Below are 21,936 nucleotides of genomic sequence, written 5' to 3'. Positions count from 1 at the left end.
CGCTCTAGCGTGGTTCATTTGATATACTCAGAAGAAACGGCGAACGTGATAGAAGTATACACGGTATACTTCTAGAAGATAGAAGAAGATAGAAGTATGCAGCGAGTGTCGTCTATTTCTACTTGTCTCCACTGTGTCCGTGTTTGTGCGCTGCTTCACCAGCAAGGTACTATGATCACTCACCAACTAGCCCAACTTTCCACGTTACTGAACTTCATTTCCATTACAACGGGCCCTTTTAATATGTTCGAACAACTTCAAGCAATATGACCCTAGCACCCTGGCTACAGTTATGGCGATATGCGTTTGCAAGGCAAGAGTGGCATCTTGGCATGTAAGGTACAACGTATGCCCCCAGGAACTCGAAACCATGTGCGGTTTCCTTCAGCCATCCTCAACACACTCAAAACGCATTTGTAGGATTGTGAAAGCCGAATTATGGAGACAAGCAAGACATTTCAAGGATTCCCTGAGAGTAACGTGCGCCTTGCTTCACGGTCGAGAGCACAACAGACGCTTCAGGGAATGGTGTAGGACGTCCGACAGTCTGGCGGAGTGGTTGTGGGCGACCACGAGACCACACCTACCTAGACCGAAGAAGCACAGACCACCTGAGCGCAGGGTGGTCACCTTGGGAGACGCCACCGTTCCCGAGAACTACAAAAGGATTCTTGGACTCGGTCCGAAGTTCTCCTTCGAGCCGGCTTTCACTCCACCAGAAAAAGTAGCACTGACCAAGACCATGGCGCGTCGTGTGGCCGAAGAAGAACGTCCACGTTTCATTACAGAGTGTATGGATGTGCTATCCAGGACAATGACCGTCGACAGAAAAGAGCAACACGTAAGGAATCTACTGAACTTTGGCGTGAAGAACGATTTACGGTTTCTGACGTCTGATAAGGAAGGTTGTTTTGTAGTTGTGCCTGAAGGTCTCTTCCAAGAGAAGGCGATGACAGCGGTGAGAAAGAATTTCGTACGTGTCGACGTAAAAGCTAAAAAAAAAAAAAGCAGCGAGTGTCGTCTATTCCTACTTGTCTCCACTGTGTCCGTGTTTGTGCGCTGCTTCACCAGCAAGGTACTATGATCACTCACCAACTAGCCCAACTTTCCACGTTAGTATACACGGTGCCCCCCGTAACTTGAGCCAAACATTAAAGATGTGCGAATGCCGCATAGGTGGACCGAACCAAGGTAATGTTGTTTGCTGACGCTTGGAGATACCCCGATTATCTATGTTTTTCATTCTGCCCACTTAGATAATTAGTCCTAATTAATTAATAAATTTCTCAAATATTATAATTCGATAGAAAGTGTCAAAGACAAAATTGTAGAGCAATCCGAAATGCGCCTTAAACAGCTTTCTGTTGCTCAATACGAGCTACATAAAGAGAGAAGGCCACGGTCCACGCGATGTGCCGCGAACAGCCAGTCGCGCGGCAATCTTGTGTGTACTTGCTGGCTTCTCTCACGCTCGGAAGAACACTTTTATGTAGCACGTATTGAGTAACAGAAAGCTGTATCGGGAGTTTTTCATGTCGCTCTACTATTTTCTCACTGACACTTTTCATCGCTGACAGTTGATTAGGTAATTAGCACTAATTATCTATTTAGGCGCAATGAAAAAAAAATTATTTCAGCATCTCCAAGCAACGGCACACAATATTACATACCCTCTGTCGAGCTACGTGCATTTTCCCATTTTTATTGTGTGGCTAAAGTTACGTGGGACATCCTGTATGCGCACTCATACCACCCGACTGTAGTTTTTATGTCTGACGCCTAGTTCTTCTGCTCACTACCAATGTTTCCAGGATATAAATTAAGATGAATAAAAGCAAGGGGCTTTTTAATCACAAGATGCACAGCTTGTTTAGAGGGATGGCATAGTCGCGGTTTCCGAATTATTTTTGACCAACTGGATTTTCTCATCGAAGCTGTATATGACTCTGAACCCGGGATCGCTTCGTCTCCGTCAACAGAACAGTCCACAGAAATCAATTACACGAATGGAAGCGAAAAGCACCTACCTCCATTGGAATTACGCATACAATTACGCATGCAATGTAACTATTTGGAAAAACCTGATTTCTATGTTGTTTTTTCCTGTACATTCAGTCTATTTATTCTAGACATTTGTAATTTGATAGCATTTCAGATATTCATTTTTCTAAGAAATTGTTTTGTATTTAATTTTTTGATGACTGTAAAAACTGCCTTAACTTCTGTATTACCTTAGCATTTCCTTTACTTAGTGTGTGCCCTATAGTACTGCGCCGTCTGTTAAGTTTCAATTTTTGATTTATTTTACGGTAGTGCTGTTACCACTCCGATTTTTTTCCATGGGGCTGTGGCCTAGTCAAGCTCTTCTGAAAAACAGCTTTTTGTCAAAGTCCTTCTTTCTCTATCAATGACAGAATGAAAATAAAAATTGATTGATTGATTGATTGATTGATTGATTGATTGATTGATTGATTGATTGATTGATTGATTGATTGATTGATTGATTGATTGATTGATTGATTGATTGATTGATTGATTGATTGATTGATTGAATAAGCACCGCAGTATTCGTTTCCACAAAGAAAAGCACGAAACAAGTGTCAAAACCGCATGATACATGTAAGACGCGTGCCGACAATGCGAATCGCGTAGTGTTCGCCGCATGCGTTTCCTGGAAAAGATTATTGCCGCAAAAGCTGCATTTGCCGGGAAACAGCAACTGTAACATATGAAGTAGGGAGTGACGTCACCACATTTTCATATGTAAAAGAAGAACCCGTCTAGCGACTGATTTTATTTCTGTTGTGACAGAGCTATGGGAAGGCCACGAATAGCTGGAACTCCTGAAGAGCAGTGTGAACACCATGATCGGCAACAGGAACAGCAGTGTCAATATGCACAACGTGCCTTTAAGTGTCCTTCTGTCAATCATTTCATGCAGCGCATTGCCCAACCTTCCAAGGCTACGTAACATTGGTCTATCGGATCAGGTGTTACCACAGCTTTGCTGGCCAACCAATTTCCCAGCGTGGATTGGAGCCGAACGCATTACCTGCACGCAAAGCATGGCACACGAGTGTTCTACGAGCGCACGAATTTTCGGTTCTACTTCTTCAGAAGGTGGCCACCACATTTTCAAGATTTATACAGCTGCAATGCTTGAAATATCTTTCATTACTAAAGCTGAAGAGTTTTTTTCAAATCTCTGTACTACAGCTGCCATTGTACACAGTATCTTTCCTATGCGGTTGTTGAAAATACGCTTAGTTTCGAAGCCACGTCCACTTATGGGTGGAAGTTCAAGCCGAATATTGACTCTCCGCATAAAGATTGTGATTCGGTGCACCACTTACATCGCCTAAAGCTCTGTGCCCTCAAGAATTCGGCTCTCCCCGCCAATTCGGCAAGGGTTCACTGATGAATACACGTAGCAGGTCACTCAGAGTTTAGGGAATTAGCAATCAGTCGAGGCCAGACAGGAGCCCTAACACGCTACGGAAGCACGCTGCCTCCAGGGTTCGTTAGCTTCTGACCTTAATTTGATCCCACGGATACGAACGCTATGGAACATGTAAGCCGGGGCTTCCATTTTGTCCCTACTGCGGCTCGTGTCTGGCATTCTAATTGTGCCGACGCGGCGTTAAAGATACCGCAAAACTGGTTTTCATTTTGTATTCCATTCGATATGGCTTTGCTACAGTCATAACGAATACACTCAAAACCACGCGTTCACTCGGCTGGTCAGACTCCGTAAGCGGCACAGATTATCAGGGCTCAAGGAAGGCTGGCGTGATTTTCTCGAACAGCTAGCGCAGACAAGTGTTAGATGACAGCATCATGTGTTTGGTACCTGTATGGGAACGGCTTCAGATACAGCATGTTTGACAGCATGAAACTTTCGGTCACTGTAGCCGACTGGTTGGCTTACAGAAGGAATAAAATTTGAGTTTGTTCACGCTAAGAGTTCGCGGATGAAACCTTCCTAAACTTGCTTTAAAAACGTCATTCGCGCGATATTGCTTTCCTCCATGTACCATGTGGGTTGCAGCCACAGTTTCACTCAGCATGTTTCAATATTAATAGAAGTTTAAGACAGGTCAGTACGCTTTACTGGAGTGCGGAAACAGTACTACGAGTTCCTTCTATTACTATGCGCTGACGTATACCATTTAACTTAATGCACCTGCTTCAACCCTTAGGGACGATTTCTAAAAAAAGTCGCTGGTGTTGAGACAACTGCTAGATGCATTGGTTCTCGCCTTAAATCAGCTGTGCAATTCCGCCAATTTCAAGTGGTATATTGTTTCATTGAAGGCACCTGCTTCAACATGTACAGGCAAGTTCTCAAAAGACTCTCTGAGGTCGTAACTGTCAGATTTGTCGTATTTTTCCCAACCTCAGCTTTAAGATTCTGCCAACGCTGCAAAGTCATTGAAACCTGTGTTCAACACGAATTATTAGGAGAAAGAAAACTAAACGGAGAAAATAATCAAAGGAAATGACACGGAACTAAGCAAAAGGAAATTGAGTCCGTTAGCTCCTGATTCCTCCTTCTACAGACATCCCACGAGGTTTTTAGAGCGAGAATGTATTCGGTCAAAGTGCTTCAGCGTCTTGCGAAACAAAAGAATACAAACAGCAAATTGTAAGATCACCATTATTTTCCAAGTGAACATTCAATTGGCAAAAATTATGACACTGATGACGACAGAGGCAGCATAAACCGGTACAACCACGTGCTAAATGCTAAAGAGATGGTGGCAGTTAACAACGTCACTGTGATACCTATGGTGGTCATAAGCATCAAGCTCCGTTCACACTTTAACAGTAACGAATATGCGCTCACACTAAATTTGGCATGCGGAGGCCATGGGCACATTTTGAAAATGGACGTGGCGTCACTATTTTGAGTAGGCTGTCAAAAAGGTATGAAAATCTGACGTTAATGTTGTGATCACCAAACGAGGCATGCAGCCACTTACATTCCCTTTATCATTTTCCTTAACAAAACACACATCAAGTTTATGGGACACAGCGAAGAAACTGAATGCTTAGATCGTTTTTACTGCGACTACTTTGAAAGTAAAGAGGTCATTGCGACGGTCAGAAATATGTGAACGTCTTAATCATCTCGACTAGATGATAATTACTGTTCGCGTGATCAAAGAGAACGTAGGTACTTTGGAGCCGGTTTTATTTCGCCTACTCAATGATTATTTGAAATGCTCTACGTATCCGTCTCCGCTCAGAAATGCTAAGGTTGTCCCTATTTTGAAAGATGGAGATCGCACTGACCCTTGCCACTGCAGACCATTTTCAGTGCTAAGTATCATCAACACCATTTCCGAAAATATTCTTGCCAGCCGATTCTATATATATTTTGGTAAGTATAAGATTATGTATGTGCACGAAGGTGGGTTTCATCCAAATTATTCAACGTCATCAGCAGTGTCAACGTTACTTCAAATAATTATTGCTGCTTTGTAAAAAAACTTGCTTATTGAAGTCATTTTCTTGGACTTCAATTACGCCTTCGACACGGTTGACCAAACTATACAAGTTAATAAACTAAAGCATTATGGTTTCCGTGAAACTGCATTGAATCGTGTTACAACCGTCCTTCACAACCGCGTACAAGCAATCAATATCAACAACTTTACGTTATCCTCTAAGGAATGTGAGCACTGGAGTCGCGGAAGAGTCCTTCCTTGGGCTAACGCTATTTTCTTTATTAATTAATAACCTACCCGTAATATAAAAATCAAGTAATGTCCTTATGTATGCCAATGACTCTTGCACTGCGGTTACAGCCGACAACGCTTACGATTTAGAAAGTAAAGCAAACCAAGAGTTGAAGAAGCTTTATCAATCGTTTTTGCTCAGCGTACTTACAATTAACGTTAAGAGACTACATATGTCGTATTTCGCACACGTAGCAAGTCCCTGCCTCCTAAAGGTTTTCAGTTATTAATGAACTATATGCAGTTGAATGCAGTGAATTCATTAAGGTACCCTGGCGTTTGGTTTGATAACCTTCCCTAGCAAGAGCGTATAAATGCAGTCTGCATAAAATTGACATCGGGGTGGTACCCATTCTCACAGGCACGCCACAATTTTAACATAAGAACGCTGCGTATCTTCTAATTTAGATTCATTCACAGCCATCGGACATATTCTAACGAATCTTGGAGTGCGTCTTGCAAAATTTGTCTTGAACCCATCCATCAACTACAAAAACAAGCGGAGAAGGCTTCTTTCACCTTCGAAAAAACACTGTTATGTAGCACGTGCTGAGCAATAGAAAGCTGCATCGGGAATTTTTCATGTTGCTCCACAATTGTCTTTTTATTATTTATCATCTAATTAAAATATTTTATGAGTTGATTAACTAATGACGACTAATTGTCTGATTAGGTGCAATATAAATAATCTGAGTATCCCCAAGCAATGGCAACCAACATTATCTTGGTTCTGTCTCGCTACGTGACATTTGCATTCCTGTAATGTAATTATGCTTTAACCATATTGTATAACGTTAGTACCAGTATTTACCTGACTGTTACTCTTTCTTTGGACCCGCAACTATGGGCTTAAGCTATGGGCCAAACAGTATTGGAAACTCCGCATATGTTACGTCTACATAATAAATTGAATTGAATTTTGAAAAAGACTAGCTAAACATTAATTACCAAATTTGGAATCACCAGCGAGTCACTACTCCATACAAGCCGCGAATCCGTCAAGATGCCGCTGCGTGTTCAGGTTGCAATCGTGAGCATCGCCTACAGCTTATCTAGCCTCAGATGTACAAATAAATGTATTTGGGCTTGCTGCTTCGGATTAGAGATTTACATATTTCTTCTGCCGCTAGTCGCGTTCGAGGGGGGGGGGATAGTGTTGATGCTCGAGCTTGCCATCAGTAGCAATAACGATGCGTGTAAGCTGATGTTATTCTTGTATTCGTGAGTCCCCCCACAGGCTCCTCTTACAAGTTGACCTCACCTGTAGAAAATATTGTGCACCAATGCATTCCGTCAGAAACCAAAAAAAAGAAGAAAGCATCGCAGCTACTATGACCATGGCCTAGGGCAGCATGACGTTTAAATAAAATTTACAGTTTTCTTGGTCGCTTTTATTTAGTATAATTACCTCACTTAGCCACATCCCATAAGTTGCGCGAAAAAAACAATACGTGACGTGAAGTCAGGATTAAAACTGGTTGATTTCAATGCATAGCTTCTCTCCCTTTCCTCTTTTGGTGAAAATCTGTGCTTGTTTTGGTCTGTATTTGAACAATGCCAGTAAGTTTCTAGTACTTATTTGCAGAGACCTGGTTACATGCTCTCAATTGATTAGGTCACTCATTATTTACCAAGCTGCTTCGTAGCTTGCACACCACAAATATACATCACTTCCCACCAGCCTTCTTGAGGCGATGCCACAGTGTATTTAGTATTAGACACTGGCTACGCTATAGGCAGTAACCTTTTGACCCGGTGCTGCCTCTTCACTTAGCAATACGTTACGCACATGAAATTGAATTTTATACGCATCCACAAGATGCCCCGGAAAAAGATGTTCGACAAAGTTTAAACGAATAAGAAAATGCCCACACACGCCTCTGGCTTAAATGACGTCTTGTTTCGGTGACCTTTAGAAGCAAGGACACGACGTCGTAGGACAACATCACTCTCATGTGAGTAAATTTTACAGCCTCAGTTGCCGCATACTAATGCGAATTCAATTCATGAACTTGCCCTCATGTAAATCTGTGTTTTTTGCGAAACGCAGTGGAAAGTGTGCATTATGACAGCGTTCTCCACGGCGTCATATATAGCCTGTTTCAGGTTTTCTGGCATGCTCACATTTCATGCTGTCGTCACCCGCCTGTTTTCAATTTGCCCACTGATCAACCCAGCTGCATGACTTAATGATGTGCATTTTCATTGTTGTGGCGTGGTTTACCGCGCACGAAGCCCCAGCGATTTCACTCCGTAAGGCATGATATAGTCGACACCCACGTTAGCGCTGCACTTCTGACATGACTTCTGATGCATGTGTATAAGTGGCAGTTTGTTTACCAATAGCAATTATTGACGCTTTTCTACAGTCAGCAACGTCCTTCAACCGGAATCTCAGACGAAGCTTCTTCACTCCTCGTACAGCAACCTTCACTCGCCCACTCTGAGGAGCCAATGTAGCCCGCGTAGTCGTCAGCTAAGCGGGCAAGCGATGACCACTCTACATGATTTTCGGCGCAACAACCTCTGAATACAGTAATCATAATAGAAATACCTTAATGTTGTGTGCTAAAGGTCTGATTGCGGGATTCAGTGTTGGATACGGTAATATTTTGCAATCAGGAGAGGTAAAAGGCAGCGTTCTGTGGTAAGGCTATTTGATGCCATGTCCAACGGTAACATTTGCCAGTCGGTATAAACGAACAGAATACACGAAAAATGACATTCTAATAGACCTGAATACTTCATCATGAGAAGCGAAACAGCGAAACCGTGCCCGAAAGTGAAGTTTTCGTGCTTTCCTGCCCCGTTTTTCAAGGCGAAGGCTTGGTTTGGGTGTATACAGTCTATAAGAGAGCCTTTATGAGATCCACCGATCAGTTTTCAGGTCTTCGCCCAGTGGCCTGTGGTAGTCATACTGCAAGGGCACCATGTAGATTGCCGACTTCAATAGCAATAGAGAACCCTTTCATAAAACACCACCAGACAGAGGACTTTTTGTCAGTTACGATTCGCGCAGGACTTTGGGATAGAAACCATGTTTCGGTCTTGTAGTTATGAATTCGTACGTACGTCCGTGGATCTGTGGTAGCAGCTGCTGCAATCTCTCCGTCGTAGTAGTCTAGCGAGTAAATTTGTGCCGCGCCTTGGCTTTTTGAATGCAGTGCGAGTTATTTGGGGGCCACACTGAGCGATGTCGCGTACGCCACTCGATGGGATGGACAAACGATTGAGCTCAAGCTTAATCTACCGGTACACATCCGCAACGAGGAAAAAGATATCGCTACAGCTACAAGTTCCTGAAAGAAAGCTAGATCGTAACGTAACGTTTAAGTGCCTGTTATCAACAAAGAAGCGACGGTTGGCTTTGTCCATTTTTCAATGCGCGCATAAAAGCTGCCGCCGCTGTTGTCGTTTTGTTTCAATTATGTTTGTGTTGTTAGCTGACGAAGAGATAGCTACCTTAAATTTTTTTGTGCCTAATCGCCTCTCTTAACGTGACAGCTAGAAGTCACACTACTGTCAATGTGAGACTGAATATATCTGCAGAGCCGTAGATTTGTCAAATCAATTCATTGAACACGCAACTGAATCTGCGTGCGCGTAGAACCACGTAATCTTCGCCTATTCACACGTTTACCGTAGTTCTGCGCCATGCGCTTTCAAAATGTAATTATTGAGCAACGACAAATGCCAAGAAATGTGATCAGCGACGATTGGCTCTGTTCGTTTTCGAGACTGTCTTCGCAGCTGCCTGGACGCGTGCGGTTCAAGACCCCACAGTTTTGACCATTTATTAATTTATTTAGGATTTCTTTATTCTCTATTATCCCACGCCCTTCGGTATGGCCAGAGACAGGAGAATAGCGCTTGCTTCAGAGCCAAATAAACAATACTGTCCTACATATCGCGGCGAGGAGCGCTCCGATAGCTTTCCACTTCTTTGCAGCTTAAATTAATCGCAACTTAATACTTACTTCCGATCGATAGACCTTTCCCAGGTTCAGCACAAAACTCGTTCTTTAATCACTTCGACGCGGTTGTACCCAAGCATGAAGTATACGTCGCGTGTGTAATTGATCAATTGACGGGCATTTTTCTCGAGTTGTAAAGTCGCATAGCATTCTTGATTCGCTACAGAAGCAATTCCTGCAGCTCGGGACCACGTACGGCGTGCTGTTCGAGTGCGCATTCCGTCACATGAAGAAGGCTTCTACGGTACCTGTAGCACAAGGCTGCTAGGTGTCGCTGCTAGCTACTTGTTCCCCTCAATCGCGAATAACTCGAGTTAGTTTTTCGGCATGTCAGTTGCTCTGAGCTGCACTTCTGCGCCTTAAGGTGGCCTCGCCGCACGTAGGGTGAACTCATTGAACTATCTCGGATGCTTGGTTGCTATAGTCAAAAGCTCAAATCCTCGGGTTTTTTTTTTTTATTTTCTTGCTTTTTTTGTGACCTCGGCCTTTTAATCTGAATGTCGTAAGCTAGACTCCCACTCCAGCACACTACATCTCCAGGCTTAGAATGGCGCCTGACACCGGCATAAAACGCCGAGAGCCAGTGGGGCTATACTAGTCCAGCTGCAACCAAACTAGGAAGGCCACTAAGCTTCAACGAAAGGCATTCCCTTACCAGAACAGGAATTAGCCTCCCTGGTGCAGTATTCGGCGACTACCTCGTTCATTAGTCCTACAATTAATCCATGGTCCTCAGTCCCCAGCAGCTGCAGGACACCTGGTCAAGGCGGCAGTCAGACCCGCAACGGGGCAGAGGGTGCTAAGAATCTCTGGACCTGGACAGGTCGCCACTTGAAACTGAACCTGGCAGCGTTAAACACACGAACCCTCTCCAGTGAAGCTAGCTTAATAGGAGTGTTTGAGGAACTATCAGATAGTATGTGGGATATTATTGGCCTTAGAGAGGTTAGAAGAACTGGCGAGGCTTATACAGTGGTGAATAACGGCCATGTCCTCTGCTACAGTCGACTCCCAGAAAAGAAGCAATGCGAGGTTGGATTCCTAATCCATAAGGACACAGCGGGCAACATTCATGAATTCTGCAGTATTAGTGAAAGGGTAGCAGTACTCGTAATAAAGCTAAATAGGAGGCATACACTAAAGGTAACCCACGCCTACGCTCCAACCTCTCCTTACGATGATGAAAAGAACAGTTATCTGAAGATGTTAAATTAGCGATGAGAAAAGTGAAAACTCAGTAGGCTCTGATCATGGGCGACTTCAATGCAAAAGCGGGCAAAAAGCTGGCTAGTGAACAAGCAGTTTGCAACTGCAGTGTCGATTCTAGGAACACTAGAGGAGAGGGGCTGGCAGAATTCGTGGAAAGGAATAACGTCCGAATTATAAATACCTTCTACAGAAGCGTAGCAACAGAAAGTGGACCTGGAAAAGCCCTAATGGCGAAACAAGAAATGAAAATGATTTCATGCTTTTTGTCGATACCAGCATAGTGCAGGATGTAGAAGTATTAGGTAGAATAAAGTGCAGTGATAATAGGTTAGTGAGGTCTAGGATATACCACGATATGAAGAGAGACAAAGTAAAATTAGTCAAGAAGAAACAGGCCAACCTAGACGCAGTAAGGGTAACAGCAGACTAATTCAGACTGGTGCTTGCAAGCAAATATTCAGCCTTAGAAGAGAGGGATGAATATAACGTTAAGGTAATGAACGAAGCCGTAACTAGACTCGCTTCAGAAGCAGCAGTTGAAGTAGGAGGTAAGGCACCAAGGCAACCAGTAGGTAAGCTCTCCTAAGCAATGAAGCACCTCATAAAGAAGCGACAAAAAATTAAAGTGTCCGACTCAAGAGATCAGATAGAATCCGCGGAACTGTCAGAACTGATAAACAAGGAGAAAGTAAGGGATATTCGAAATTATAACGTGACAAAGTCTAACGAAGCAGTAAAAAATGGACGTAGTATGAAAATAGTGAGAAGGACACTTGACATAGTACAAGCCAAGACGTATACACTGAAAGATAAGCAGGGTAATATCAGCATTTTCTTTGATATAGTAAAAGCAGCAGAAGAGTTTATACTTACCTGTACCCAGAGGTGCCACACTAGCTCCATCCGAAGTAGTAATAGAAAGGATACAGAGGTCCCAGCTATAGCTAGTGGTGAGGTCACGAGGGCCTTGCAAGGCATGAATTGAGAAAAGTCGCTAGGAGGACATGGAATAACGGTTGATTTAATGAACAATGGAGGAGATATGCTTGATAACCTTGTGGCCCCTTGTACGAAATACGATTTCAAGGGTTCCAGAGAACTGCAAGGATGTCCATATTATATCAATACACAAAAAGGGAGACGTGAAAGAATTGAAAAATATAGGCCCATTAGCTTACTTTCAGTATTGTACAAAACATATTCACCAAGATAATTTCAAATAGAGTAATGGCAACGCTTGACTTCAGTCAAGCAAGAGAACAGGCAGGCTTCAAGAAGGGTATTGTACGATGGATCACATCCATGGGATCAATCAGGTAATCGAGAAATCTGGTGAGTACAACGAACCTCTCTATTTGGCTTTCATGGACGAAAAATGGCATTTGAATTATTAAATGAATGAATGTTTATTTTGACAGAAATAAAGCACAAAGAATCTCTGTCAAAGAGGCTGAAAAAAAGGCACGAATGCCTGACTAAGTGTCAGTCCCCTTCCCCGACCGATTGATTTGGTAGAAATACCAGCCGTCATAGAGACATTACGTAAACAAGGAGCACAGAAGCCATGCGTGAACATCTTGGAAAATATCTACAAAGATTCTACAGCTACCTTGAGTCTCCGCAAAAAAAAGTAGAATGATGCCTGTATGAAAGGGGTCCGGCAAGGAGACACAATTTCTCTAATGCTAGATATTCACTGCACACTTGGAAGTATTCGAGCTATTAAACTGTGAAGGCTTAGGAGTGAGGTGCAACGGCGAATATCTCAGCAGCATTCAATATGCAGATGACATTGTCCTGTTCAGCAACACTTGGGACGAACTTGCTACAAATGATTGAGGACCTTAACAAAGAATGTGTAGGAGTGGGGTTGACGATTAGTATGCAGAAGACAAAAATGATGCTCAATAGCCTGGCAAGGAAACAAGAGTTCAGGATCGCCAATACGCCTTTAGAGTCTGTGAAGATGTACATTCAACTGGGTCAATTACTCACAGGGGACCCTGATCATGAGAAGAAAATTTGCAGATGAATAAAAATGTGTTGATGTGCATATGACAGACACCGCAAGATTATGAGTAAAAGCTTACCACTATCACCGAAGAGAAAGGTCTACAATCGATACATTCAACTGGTGCTAACATGTAGGGCAGAAACTTGTAGGTTGGCAAAGAAGCTCGACAGCAAGTTAAGGACCGCGCAAAGAGCGATTGAACGAACAATCTTAGGCGTAACGTTAACAGGGAGAAGTTAGCGGTGTAGATTAGAGAACAAACGGAAATTGCCGATATTCTGGTTGACATTAAGAGAAAGAAATGGAGCATGGCAGGTCATGTAATGCATAGGATAAAAAATTACCGACGATTACGTTACTTCCTAATGCGAAGTTTGAGCGCAGCAAATAAGCTGTTTCACCTTTTCGATAGATTGAGGCAAAGAAATCGAGCAACACATGTATGCGCTATCACAGAATTTTTTTTTTATTTTTCACACGTATTCCTTTAACAAAGACTCCACTAACAGTTCTTGACAGTCATGAAGGAAGCTTTGTGGTCGGAGAAATAGACTGATATATGTTCGACTTGGTACACCAATGCTTGATTCTCAAAGACGAGATCTATACAAGTGCCTCGCGAGGTTGTCACAGCCGTGGGACGCGTTACGAGCGAGAGGAACGGGATGTTCTCCCGCATAAGTGTTAGGAAATTGCTGTTTGTCTTTATGTCAAGCCGCCACCGATCTGGCTCTCTGATTGCCACCGCACAGGGCGAACGGCAGCGGCAATTTCGGCTCGGGCGGTGCACATATACAGATCCGCCGCCACCGATCTGGCTCTCTGATTGCCACCGCACAGGGGTTGCATTGGAGGAGGAGCGAAGAAAGGAATTAAGTTCGAGCCGGCGCTTTGACAACCGGAGACTCGCAGGAAGAGGGGGGAGGGGGCGGCGTGTACACCCAGCGGCAAACGATGGGGGCAGAAGCGCGCGCAGCAAGCGGACAACACGATAAAGGGAGGAGGGAAGAGATAGCAGCGACTGACTGATGCCGCTGACGCCGATAGTGAGTCAACCCCAGCTGCGGAGTTGGTTTCAGGGACAACGAATAACCGGCGCGTCGGCAACTGAAGAGCACCCTATCCGCCACACAAGAACAGGGGGGGGGGGGGGAGGGGGGGACCCTTTCCTCCTCTTTCTGCATGGCGGCGACGGTGTTCTATGCAGTCACGTTATCTTGACTCTCTAGCGGCGTCAGCGGCATCCAGCGGTATCAGTCGGTCGCTGCTAGCGCTGGGGGGATGAAAGGGGGGCGGAGCTGGTTACGAGGCCGACGACGACGACGACGCGAAACCCAGGAACGGACGCCAAAGAGCTGCGCTCTAAAAACCGCTGGACCATTGGAGTTACAGAATGAGTGCCAAGAGAAGGCAAGCACCGTCGAGGACGGCAATAAACTAGTTGGGGTGATGAAATTAGGAAATTCGGAGGCGCAATTTGAAATTGGTTGGCGCAGGAGAGGGGTATTTGCAGATCACAGGGAGAGGCCTTCGTCCTGCAGTGGAAATAAAACAGGATTATTATTATTATTATTATTATTATTATTATTATTATTATTATTATTATTATTATTATTATTATTATTATTATTATTATTATTATTATTATTATTTCATCGCCTGGATCCTGCTCTTCTGGCAACGCTCACCCGGCGTTTCAGCATAAAACGCCCGCTCAACCCAGACCGCTTCGCAGTCGGCAGCGATACATTGGCCTGTTAAACCGATCGCCTGTACTTCCACGGGTATATTTTCCTTTGTAATCTTTTGCTTCTCATTGTATGTGAAGTGCTGCCGACTGCCAAGCGTCGCTTTTATAACCTGTCGCGATGTCCGAAGACAGCCTTTATATTGCCTGTCAAAAGAGTCTGCCTATTGATGGACGTATTATGGCGTGTTGTGAATGCAAATATTCATATCATCTCGGACAGACTTGCTCGGGTATTGCCCCTAATACCTTTAACACTATGGGACAGGCGAAACGTGAGCGTTGGGTATGCAAGACCTGCAGAGCGAACAAAAAGCAACCTTCTTCATCCCAGTCGGATTCAGCGCAGGCGGCAGGCAATAACGACGCTATTTTAGCTCTTGTTGCGGAAATCAAGAACGTGAAAAAAGCTTAGAAGTACTACCGGCACTGCATTCTAAGGTTGACTCGCTGTTGCTTCTGAAAGCCGAATTCTTAAAGCTGTCGAAGACCGTCTCTGACCTTGAAGACGCCGTCACTTTCTTGTCAAATCAGTACGAGACTACACGTGAACAGCTCAAGTTGTCTGAAGATGCCGCCAGGACCAGAGACAGATAAATTCAGCAGTTAAATGAGACTGTCCGTGTTCAGGCTGAAATTTTGTAACGATTGCAGCACGATCAAAATGAATCTGAACAGCATAGCAGAAAGGCAAATTTGGAAATTCATGGTTTTCCGGTTGCCGATAAGGAAGCTTTGAAGAAAATACTGCATGATCTGGCTGACAAAATTGATTTACCCGATTTTTTTGTTGATGCTGACGTCGTTGCTGTCCACCGACTTTCTGGCAAAACAGACACTGTCCCTACAGTCTTGGTTGGTTTCTCAACGGTAAACATAAAAGAAAACTGGATGAGGGCTCGTGAAAAGCTTCGACAGCTCTGTGAATCCAAAGTACTTCCGAAGCTCTACTTTAATGACAATCTAACCAAGGCAAATCGGCTTCTTTTCTGGCTTGCCCGGGCCGCAGACAAGCAACACACGTACAAGTTCGTTTGGGTGAGAGCAGGCAAAAACTTCGCTAAGAAGGACGAAGTCGCTCCAATGATTCGCATTACCAATGAAATAGATGTTGGAAAAATCCAATGAATATGTATCCATCTGTTTTGCTTGATTTTCCGAGATTTCGAGCTTTTAAGGACAGCTTCGGTCCCAATTTCGAATCAGACTTTACTTTGGTCAATATAAATATTCGCAGTCTACGTAAATACTGGGATGAGTTTAAACATATTGCAGAAGATGCAAGAAATTTTGTAGATGTATTTGTGCTAACCGAAATAAATATTCCCGAATCAAGCACACAGTTCTTTGCCACAAAAGGTTACAGTGCAAAATTTATCACTCGTTCACACCGCCGAGAGGGTGGAATTGCAATTTTTGTGAATGAAAAGTACACACTATCATGCATTGATGTAGATCTCGCTCATGCGGAATGCCTGTGTTTAAATGTAAGCTTTCTTCAGACCGCTCTTACTTTGTTAGCGATCTACCGGCCTCCTGCAAACAGCGTTAGTCGCTTTATAATAGAATTAGAGACTGTTTTGAAGCGTTTAAATTATGAGGAGGTGTTCTGCCTCACCGGTGATTTAAATATTGACGTATTATGCCCAGACAAAGCTCAAGTGTCAGACTGTTTATCTGCCCTTTCTGCTTTTGGCCTCGAAAGCATGGTCACCACCTTCACACGTGAAGAAATTGTGAATGGCCAAATAGCGCATTCTTGCTTAAACCACATCGCCGCACGGGCGCCTAATCATGATCTGCATTCATGCGTGATTACGCAACGCTTAGCAGACCACTATTTCACTGTCTGTCGTTTTAGCTTGAGGCGCCTTTTTAACACACCTCAACGTTGGAAACTAAATAGCTCAGATAGGCGGAAGCGCGTTGCCTTTGTTGATCAACGCAAATTGGATGAGATGATTGGCAGGTTCGACTGGTCTTCACTGATTGTTTCAGGGGTGCCAGTGTTTATTTATGAACAATTTTGTTCAAAAGTACGCAGCTTTCAAGAAGCCTGCACTCGAATTGTTCTAACTAAACAGAGAAGAAATCATAACTGGCTTACCGTGGATATAATGAATGCAATCGCCTACCGAGACTTGCTGTGGAAACGGCTTAAACGAACTCCTAACAATGCTGAGCTTCGTGCTAGCTACAGAATCGCAAGGAATGAAGTCGTCGCCGTTATACAATGCGCAAAACGACGCTACTTTCAACGTCAGTTTCAATTATCTGTTCGAAACCCGGCGAAGACGTGGTCACTGATAAACCACCTACACGGGAAAGACACAAACAATTCAAAGCTAGCTGACGCTTTCCCGTGTGATCTTGCACAGACAGCCACAATCTTCAATCGACATTTCGCGCGCGTTTCGGAAGCAACTTCAATGGTGCCAGCTGGCCGCTCTGGAAAAGAAAAAATCATATCGGCTTCCGCGTTCTTACCGACGATAACATTCGGCACACTCGCAAGAATAGTTGCTGGGTCTAGACGACATAAGCCAGCTGGTATAGACGGTATATCGGTATCTTTGCTCCAACGAAACTTCAACGCACTATCGCGCATTCTGCTTGTCATACTTAATGGATTCCTAGAGACAGCTACAATGCCGGCGGAATTAAAAACGGCTATTGTATCTCCATTGTTTAAAGGAGGAAAGAAAGGTATTGTGGGCAGTTACCGGCCTATTTCCATCTTGCCTATCATGTCACAAATAATAGAAAATTTTCTCTTAGAAATTATGACGTCATCTCTAGATAAATTCTGAGTTATATGGAGTCGTCAGTTCGGCTTTGCCGCGGGACGGGGCACCATTCCTCTGCTCGAGGAATTTTCAGACGAATTAAACACAGCTTTAGAACAAAACATGTTTGCATGCGCATAGTTTCTCGATACTTTTAAAGCACTCGATACTGTGAACCACGAACTCCTCCTTGAGAAACTATACCTGCTCGGTTTCAGGGGGCCATTTTATCAGTTCCTAAAAAACTATTTGTCCGGCCGCTCGCAGGTGATATCTTTAGACAACGAGTTATTCCTAAATAACAAGCTAACTTTGAAAGCTGGAGTGCCTGAAGGCTCTATATTGTCTCCTCTTCTTTTTAACATATATATAAATTATTTTTCTTCAGCTGTATCGAAGTGTATGATATTTCAGTATGCAAATGACACTGTCTTTTTAACTAAACATATCTGTTACTCAAAAGCAATTTCGTTACTTCAAGAGAGTGTGTACGATGCAGTGACCTGGTTTGCTAACAACTGTTTGTCAATAAACAAAGAAAAAACAAAAATGTTATGTCTTAGAAATCCACTTATAGCAACGGTTACAAATTTACCCTTGTTTTTACACTGTCGTACTTGCCAATCGTGTCAGCGTGCCCATGTAGAATATGTAAACTCCATTAAATACCTTGGTGTTTTCTTTGACAGTGACCTCTCATGGAATGATCACATGACATATCTTTGCGGCAGGCTCAGAAGTGTTTCCTCGCTGCTTTTTAACATTAAATCCATTGTTCTGATGCCGGTAAAAATCACTATCATGCACGCCTTAGCATACAGTGTGTTACGTTATGGCATTACATTGTTCGGGTTTTGCTCATCTCCATGGCTCTGTCGAATTGAAATAATTCTAAAGAATATGTTGAAGTCCATTACTTATAACTCTTCCTCGGCCGACAGTGTAAACTTGTTTGTACATCTGGGTCTTCCGTCATTTAGAACTTTGTTCACTCAAACGGTTGTGGTAAGACATGTTTGGAACCCTGATTTCAAACAGGAATATGTTGCTCCGCGTGCACTGCGGAAAACATTGCGTTTTATAGTACCGCACTGCAACACAAGATTTGGTAAAGCAAGTAGGTATGCTTATGTCCCAAGAATGTTCAATGACTTACCTGATCATATATTTACTGCAACTTCGAAACGAAACTTGAAAAAAATGTGGAAGGCACTGTAATATATGTATAATACTACATTTCTTCTTTTCTTGTTTCTTGTATTTCTTTTGTCACTGATTTCAGCTGAGTTTCTGTTTCATTTCTGTGTGATAAACTTCACGAGCTTTTCATTTCTGTACATGTTGCCATTTTGACTTTGTTTGCCGACATGCCGGGCCAAGTCACGCAAGCCACTTCCTTGGCTTTGACGGGCCTGCCTTCTGATGTACGATTATTCTAAGATGGCAACAATAAATATTATTATTATCTTCATATTATTATTATTATTATTATTATTATTATTATTATTATTATTATTATTATTATTATTATTATTATTATTATTATTATGTCTGTTTTGTTCGTTTTGTGTAAGCTTGAAGCCTAGGTACTGCTGCAATAAATTTGCGCAGCCAAATGTAATGTCGCGCGCTCTATGTAACAGCGTTATTAGTTTCTTTGATATGTGATCGTTTTCCTATTTCAATGTATTGCCTTGCCAATTCTGCAGGGCCATGTCCCAGAAGCCCTTGTAGGCTTAGACAGGCCTTATTATAATGCTGTATATGTGTTATGGCAACAAAATTATTATTATTATTATTATTATTATTATTATTATTATTATTATTATTATTATTATTATTATTATTATTATTATTATTATTATTATTATTATTATTATTATTATTCAGCTGCTGTCGCTGCGTAGGCAACGCAGTGCCACCTCGAACATATTCCGTCATTTGTAACATCGCCGAGCGCAATCACTCGCGCCTCTAAAAGACGCGTCGCTCACCTGAGAGGCGAAAACGTGCTGCAGCTCTTTGTAAAAAAAGGCAACACCTACTGAAGTATTGTGAAGTGAAGTATTGCTCTTAGAATAGGCTTCGCGGCGAGTAGAATGTTATCCCTGTCCCTGAGTTCTATTAGACTTTACCGTTTCGTTAGGTCGTCCTCATATCGTAAACTCGATTTGCTCAGGGAAAACACGCAACGCACTGGTACATGGCGCTTTGGGGTCTTATGGATCCCACAGGGAAATGCAGCTGAAATAAATAAACAATCTCCGCGCACACACGCACACACACGCACACACGCACAGGCGCACACGCGCACACACGCACACATGCACACGCACGCACACACACACACACACACACACACACACACACACACACACACACACACACACACACACACGCACACGCACTGTTTTGATAGAGATAATGTCAAAGGGCGCCTTTTGCTTACACTGCGTCCGTTTTGATTTGGCATAACATTACAGCAAATGTATCACAGGACATATTCGTGGCAAATATTCGTACATGGGGGAAATGTAAAGCACACAAGCGATTTCTACTGGCCATTGTGCGAGAATAAACACACTGCCGCCCTGTCTCTGTGTGGGTAGATGAAATGCTTGGGTGCTACAGCAGGCAGTCTAAACCTGCTTTGGTCAACAGGTGGAGATCGCAGTAGCAGAAGATTGCAGAATCTCATGATCTTGCTTGTTTATTCTACCGTCATCATAATAAGATTTCTTCTCTTGGAGTCTGAACTAGGCACTCTATATTGGTACTTTTTTCTGAAGTTGCTGCCCATTAACTCCACTGATTTACATTCTACAAAGCGTTACGACGCAGAAAGTGGCTCAAGAACTGTGGCTGGCCTTGCTTATTTCTCGACGACTTCGTACCTTGCTTCTTGTATGTAGCTGTCATAATGTCTGTTACTTATATCTTATTTTACACTGTCGGCTCTCATTTCGTGAAGTTTTTCCGTGTGCTGCAGTCTAAATGCTTTAGAGCCCTCATATATTTAAGCCGGGTAGCGAAGCATTTAGTTAACAAATTTATCAAATTCATTATCTCCCGGCAAACCATGCTTGCAATCGCGTGATCCTTGCGAAGCTTGCTGTGCCTGCAAAAACATCAGCCATGTTTAAAGGGACACAAAAGGGAAAAATGATTCCTTCTGCATCAGTAAATTACCCTTCTACAACACCAAAAACGCCACTCTTACAACAATGAGACGTTTGGTAAGCCAGAAAAAGTGCAAGAACGAAATACGGGCGGCGACGCCTACTTATGTTCCCGCACCTGGGAGCTGTGACGTCATGGATTTTGATGGAATCTTCTAGGGCCTGCTAAATATATATAGCGGTTCAGATTGAGTGCACTGTGTTATAAAGGAAACAAATATTAAACATGGCAAGTTTCGGGAACCTTTATTCAGCCAACGCGGCCCAAATGCGAAAACATACTTTGGAATCCCTAACGTCACTCCGACGTACCGGCGCTGGGGTTTCTGCGCGAATTTCAAATACTGATACGTGGAGCTTCATTTTCTCATCTAATAATCAAACTATATTTTTGAAATGAGTGCCTGCAGGGTTCTCAAGTAATGCTTCATTAGCCTAAACTGATTTATTGTTTCGCTTTAGTGTCCATATAAAGTAGCGTGTAGACGCCTTGAACTCAATAGTATAGCTGTCTGCTGCTTAAGCAAGCAACGTCTCACCTCATGGTGTTCAACCACCAACGGGCGTCGATTTTCTTTTTCTTTTTGTGAGCAAAATGAGGTTTCTCTAAGACAACGTATTCACACAACAGTACTCGTGAGAATACTTGATCACCGGTGGAAAGCGGCTCGTGAATGTGGGTGACCCTTTTTTTACCGCGGCGGGAAAACACAGTGCTAACAGGATAGGCGAGCCTATATACTCGTGCAAATGCGGCCACTATTAACAGAAATCGCCACGAGTGCTTTATCTGCCTGTCCCCGCAAACATGTGATGACCAAAAGAAGACTGCTTTTGGCCGACAAGTCATTGAGAATAAAGTATCGTGAGCCCACTGTGATTTTTTTTAGACCATCTCGTTTATTCTCTTTTCGAAGCAGTGAGAAAATGGGGGATAGTTCTGCAGGACTGAAAACCGCGAGTTCAAACCAGGCTTACGTGACATTCTGAAAAAAGAAAAAAAACTAAAGTTTACCACGCAAAATTGCATACAACTTTGAGTTATTACGTGTTTTTAGCGCGAATGCGTATAGCTGCCACATTTCGCCTCATTTTTTCACGTTCCGGTTCGATTTCATGATATATATGCATATATTGTGCTAGCACGCTGTAAATATGTCCTACAAGTCAAGCAACCAACGACCTCATGCAGCTTTTTGCTAAGGCACGACTATGTTTCCTTCTAAAAAAGGCGACGCTGGACTGCCAACTTCTACTTAATGTTATTGTGTCAGCGTTCCTGACGT

The sequence above is a fragment of the Dermacentor variabilis genome, chromosome 2, assembly GCF_050947875.1.
Source record: "Dermacentor variabilis isolate Ectoservices chromosome 2, ASM5094787v1, whole genome shotgun sequence".
NCBI classification, from domain to species: Eukaryota; Metazoa; Arthropoda; class Arachnida; order Ixodida; family Ixodidae; genus Dermacentor; species Dermacentor variabilis.
The sequence above is the reverse complement of the archived record's forward strand: the minus strand, read 5'-3'. Positions refer to the sequence as shown.